The following is a 6,431-nucleotide window of genomic DNA, read 5'->3' as shown; positions in this document are numbered from 1 at the left end:
TGCTAACTCAGGCTAACAATAATCACTATTCTGCTGCACTAGTGAGTCCCACCACCGGTTTTCTAGTTTTTGTGCTCGCCTGAGAATAGAAACAGGAAGACGGATCAATATTTAGAACTTTACATAATACTACCAGCGTAGCAGCAGATAGAAACAGCGTTTACGACTCTTTCGGTCGGTCCTTGTTGCCATGCAAACCGTTACAACTGCTTCATATTGTGTAACTGACTGAACCTGAAATGGCCTCCACAAAATGAAACTGTGTCTGACCCAATTCTGATTTAAACTGCAAGACAGCACGCTCCGCTGTCTCTGTAACACTCCTCTCCTGACATGTTGTTTTTTTTTTCTTCCCCTCCCTTCCCCTCCTTCATATCCTGGCCTCCCTCTCCTTTACCTCCCACCCGCCTCCTCCCTATCTTCCTCTCGCTCTTCCTCCCTCTTTTCCTCCCTTTCTACAGGATGGGCAGGGCAGCTCCCAGAATACAATCTGAAACTCTGAGATCTCTCACTCTGCTGCAGGATTACTACTCAATAACTACAGTTAAACTAAGCGTTGACTGTGAAGCTGCTTCCACCTCCTGCGAATTCTGCTCATTCTACAAGAGGAACTAAAGCATCTTCGGAAACTAATTCACCTCCAGCAGAAAGTACTCATTCTATCATTCACAGGATTACAACAATCCACCAAAAACTTCTCTGAAAGCTGCTCTGCTGAGGTCCAAGCAAATCCACAACCCAACCAGAGACACAAGAACCTGGCACCTCAAGCTGGAACAGAACTAGAAGCCAGAATCAGGCCAAACCAGTACCGAACCCGTAATCCAGCCAGACTCTGTAGAGTGGATCAGACCAGGCCAGGACAGACCAGAAGAGACCAGTAGAAATCAGTAAAGGCCATTGGAAAAGTTTGATGGGACTGCTGACGATAGGTAAGTGTGGTGGTGTAACTGCCTTTCTTTAATACTGGAAGTGTTGAATTTATCTGCCTGGAACTAAACCGGGTTGGATCTGAACTAGTCAGAGTAAAGTACACCCTTTAGTTCTGCTCCCTCCCTCTCAGTCAATTTCAAATAATGCATCAGAGACCTGCAAAGGACAGCGACTTTAGAGGGCGTGGCCTCGACACTGACCGCAGTGATTGACAGACTGGAGCTGGAGCTTTTTTACGGTCACTAGAAGCACATTCATGAACGTTTGTAATAGTTGCTGTGTGTTGTAGCTAAGCTAGTGGCTCAGAGAGGCTGTCAGTGTCGGATCGAGGTAAAGATCGCAGTCCGGTGGTCCTACAGTGTCTAAAGTCCGAACAACTGCGTCACAATATAAACACACTAAGTGGAGGGTTAGCAACAGCTAGCATACCCTCCTGTGAATGATGCTCCCACTTAAAGCAGAGGTTGGGGAAGGTTGGCCCTCCTCTGATTAGAGGGCGTTAACACTGTTTTTTTTATATAAATATAAATGTAAAGTCGTCCCAAACAGTCGACTCTATGTCAGTAACTTTTCATACATTTGGTAAAAATAATTTTAACAGCAGCATTGACGTGTTTCCTCACAGTACACTCATATAACTCATGTCTTCGGGTGGAGTATCTCTTTAAATAGAACCAGGATGTGTCTGAAATCACTGACCTCCTGCCGGCCGCCATTTCCACTTTTGTCCCCTAACTTCTGGTTCCTGTTGCTGACAAGTCAAAAGTCTCCGTCCTGATTGGTTCCCACAACCTACTACACATGATCTTTTTCCCCAGATTCATTTATTACGACATACAGATGTCAAAGAATTACTTTTCAAGCATCAGTGTTATGTCTCGTACAACATACAGCAGGAAAATAAAACCTATAAAATGTAGAAACTAAAGTGACTAAATCAGATTAATAACAATAATAATAATAAAAGATGTACATGTTGGTCATCAAATAGTAAATGAATGCAAATACATTAATACAATAAAATAATATTACAAACCCACCACAGGTACAATAAACTAATTAAATAAAACTATTAGATATCATTCAGGAGTAGCAGCAAACACAAATCTCTCAACCTGTGCAGACAAAAGTCCACACATCCTGTTACATTTAACTAAATCCTTAATAGTACACCTGATTTTTACACTTTAACTAATTAAAACATGTCCTTGATCCATGAGGAGTGAGAGGACTTTCAGCTAATAAGGTAACAAATGCAATTAAATCTATATAACTTGTTATTTACCACATCCACCACAGATATCCGACTGAAAAGACCAATTTTGTGTTAACTACCTTACTGCTAGCTCAACTAGCTTAGCAGTAGTACATTAGCTTGATGTTTCTGTGGTGACCATTTTCAAGAGCCCTGATCCTGATTTTTCTATTAATATTGCTGCAATAATACAGCACAGAAATATGGTTCAGATACTGTCCGAATCTGTATACTCTCAGCTTCCAAGTGTATATTCTCGTAAGAGCGTACATGACTCCCACAGCACACTACGAGGAAGAGAAGTCTGCCTTTCAGCGTGCCTAATTGGTGGGTTTGTGTATCAGTCTACATCTTTGTGAAACTAATTTATTAGACATTTAAATACTATTTCATTTATATATTTCATCATTTTTGGGAACCTAACACCTTGATAAACCCATTTCAAACACCAAAACAAAAGCTTTACAGTCAAATTATCTCTTTACACAGAGCTCTAGGACTAATTATACAGATAGTGGAGGTATATCTGCACATTTTGATGTAAAACATGTGTATCATCATATTATGTAAGTTACCTTTTAAAGGTGAATATAAGAAGATTGGCATAACTTTGATGCTGGTTATTAAATATAATATTCATAGGTATGTTTTCATTAGTGTATAATCACCTGGATATAGGAATAGTTGTACTTTTGTTACCTTAGAATGAGACGTTTTTATCCTCTAATACGGAGTCCGCCACGGCATTTCACTGTCACTATAGTTTAGTGAGGTGAAGGGGTTGTAATCTGCAACCACTGGATGCCACTAAAAGGTACACACTGCTCCTTTACACAAACGATTACTAATACACATTCACACACCGATGCTATGCATCAGGAGCAATTTGGGTTTCAATATCTTGCTCAAGGATACTTCGACACGTGGCAGGAGGAGCCGGGGATTGAACCAACAACCTTCCGATTGGGGGACGACCCGCTCTGCCTCTGAGCCACAGCCCGCCCCCTGGACTGTCCTCGATGTTTGTTCCCATCTCTGTACTTCCAATTGTTCCTCCAAGACTTTAAAGAAAATGATTAAAGTATAATCCCACCTCCGAATGTTTATGGTAACCCCGCCATACTTTTTTTCTTTTTTTTGACGGTTAACTTTATTAAGTCAACATGGTGCATACAAATCATACATCAATAAACGCCCAGGGGATACAACGATACAGAAGCAGCTTTCATACAAAACATTGTAGTGTACATAATTCAGTTTTAACAGCTTTCATGGTTGGATGGATTTTTATAGACTTAATAGTATTGTTTGGCTTCATTTTCAAAGATAAGAAGAGAGGTTTTTGATTAGTGTAACGCATTTATGAATATGCCAGTTTGGCTAAAAGTATCTAGATTGTATATAGTATTTGTTTTTCTTTTGCAGAAGATTGTTTAGTGAAGCCAACAATTATACTGTTCAGCATAGGAAAATGAGATTCAACGAAAGATCATGTTGCATTCTTCCATAATTTGGTTAGAAGGGCAGACCAAAATAATGACATCTTCAGTGTCCTACCAGAAAGAGCAGTTTAAATTATATCTTTTAAATTGTTGTAAACTTTTGCGGATCTATGATTATTTTTAAGATACTTCTTTCCTTTTAATTATTATATATAGGGTAAGTTCCAGATTCTTTTTCAGTTGATTTTAATAAGTTCTGTTCCAATATATTACATATGGCGTTGAACGCTTCTTTTGATAGGCGTGATATTCGGTTACTATTGCGTGTTGAGGAGAACAATTTGCGTTTAGTGTCGGTCTGGTTGGATCAAAGGGCAATAATGTTGGATTTTGTCCTAATGTACTTTTAAATAACATAGTTACTCAAAAAAAAAGATTTTTGCCAAAAGCGTTCAATTAATGATTGGACAGTTTTAGACACAGTGTCATGTTTTAGAATAGAGCTGTTCAGTTTCCAATATGAACTTCTATGGTGAATATTAGGATTTAGAGAGATTTGTATTGAAATTGCTTTGTGGTCTGTTAAAGGAGTAATGAGGATATTGACATCGATAATATTACTATCAAAACGGTTAAAAATCAACCAAAAGTCAATGCGTGATAAGCTAGTATATGTTTTACTGCTCCAAGTATATGAACTCACACCAGGGTTTTTTTCTCTCCATATATCGATTAAGTTGAATTTATGCATAAATTGTATTAAATTGGAGGCCATATAATAATTGGATCGCGGAGGCCACCTATCTTGAAGACCATCCAGAGCAATATTAAAGTCCCCCCCCCCATCACTATCATTCCGTTTGGATATTTAGAAAGCCAATGTAAGAAGCGAGATTCTAACACATCAAGCAATATATCGTTTTCACCCTTCGAATTGTACCCATACAAGTTAACTAGTAAAATTACAGTATCATTGATATTAATAATCAAGATAAAGAAATGACCTTTAGGATCACCTTCAGAATGTAAAATTTAGCAGTAAAAGTAAAAAAGAAAGTACTAGGAACAAGTACTATAAAAGGTAAAAAGTCTTAAGTACTAGAAGAATATAGGGAACAGTCTATCCCTTAATAAAGTAGAACAGTAATACTATATAATCCAGTGTTAAACAATCTCTACATGAGGTAGACAATATCAGTAGAAAGTGGTTTAATTTATTCGGCTCTTAAATTATAGAAAAGGGTAATTAAGGGGGAGAAAATGAAAAAGAGTCTTTCAATTACAAAAAGTAAATTTTATATTTCTAATTTCACTGTAGTAATGAGCCACAGTCTATGCCATATCTTCTTGAATTTAGATATAGATCTTTAGCATCCCCCAGCAGACTTCACAAACAGTTATAAGTATGTGCAATAGTGCAAAAGGGTGATGTCCACACAAAATATAATAATCACCTTGGAGGAAATTGTGAATAGTCTTGTGTGTGAGATGTAAGAGTAGAGGATGATGTATGTTTGTTTTGTTTTTATCTCTTTTAAGTGTGGGGGGCCACACCAGTGGGAGAAGTGGACATCGATCAAGTTGCTCTGGACGTACCTCTTTTCCATCAATGATGACACCGGTACCTGCAAAATGTGCCTTCTTTCCTTCTTTCTTTGCAGCTTCAATCATGGGCCACAGCTTGTTTCGCATTGCTTTGTCATCAGCAGTTAAATCTTCAGCGAATCTCAGCTTATTATTTTTGAGGTATTCACTTTTTTTTGCCGTTCTCCAAAGGTCTCTTGTAGATCTATTCATGAAGCGGATAATGGTGGTCCTGGGTCTGTTTGGTGTCCCCTGGTGTTTCCCTAGGCGGTGGACAATGTCAATATCATCTGCAATTTTCTGCTGAGAGCCAGGTACCATAGCATAGCAGATGTTGATAACCTTGGCCTTGATATCTTCTGGATTGCCTTCAGGGACACCATGGAGTCTGAGGTTCCATCTCCTACCATATCTTTCAGCCTCATTGACCTTGAGTTGCAGGTCTGCTATTTGCTGTTCATATCTTTCACTGGCAATTTTGACTTCCTTCATATCAGTCTTTAGTGATTCAACTTCTGCAAAGGCGAAATCAACTGACTTCTTCAGGGCTTCAATGCTCACTGCGTTCCTGGTGACCATGCCCTCCAGGTTATCTGCACGCACATTAATTGCGGCGACAATGTTGTCCTGCAAATCAGTTAAAGACATCTCAGCCTTTTGTTTTTTCCTTTTGGCTTAATCGGTGTATCAGTGGCAGATACAGGCAGAGGAGTAAGATCAGCATCTTGATTGCAAGCGTGAGTTTCAGAGATTGCATAGTCGTAGTCGTGTTGGCTGAAGTAGCAGCAGTAGATGCAGTAATAGCTGAAGAGCTTGCTGGTGTCTTGTGAATATTTAATGGTACTCCGAAAATCATACCTTCTTTGTGAACAGGAGGTTCTTTCTCTTTACGTTTCTTTCCCTGTTCGTTTTGCCACATGTTGACGGAGGTAGCTCCACACACAATGGCAATGTAGCTCTTTCTAGCTTAGCAGAGTTTGTGTGTTCCGGTCGGCAAAAAGGGCGATTAACTCCATATTATCTGAAAGACAAGTATTTAAAAAGCTAGGAGACTGTTTACACGCTGTTCGTAGGTATTTAGAGCATAATATTAAGAGTTGTAGGATAAAGGCGAGGGATAGAGATCCGAAAAACTGCTCAGCCACAGAAACATGCGTCTGCCACGGTCGCCATCTTGCGCCACCACCCAACACCCGCCATACTACGAACTAGCCTCA

General features: G+C 39.3%; 1 protein-coding gene across 1 annotated transcript in view; it reads left to right on the top strand.

The window, feature by feature from the left end:
* Positions 1–468: 468 nt before the first annotated feature.
* shank3b (SH3 and multiple ankyrin repeat domains 3b) overlaps positions 469–6,431 on the top strand; it is a gene marked incomplete in the record, with an annotated part of 36,719 nt that continues 30,756 nt past the window's right edge. The window contains 1 exon segment of the mRNA XM_035675309.1: positions 469–932.

Source organism: Morone saxatilis, unplaced genomic scaffold (assembly GCF_004916995.1).
Source record: "Morone saxatilis isolate NCDOM2014 unplaced genomic scaffold, NCSU_SB_2.0 Contig10, whole genome shotgun sequence".
Taxonomy (NCBI): domain Eukaryota; kingdom Metazoa; phylum Chordata; class Actinopteri; family Moronidae; genus Morone; species Morone saxatilis.
This window is presented reverse-complemented; position numbering and strand designations above follow the sequence as displayed.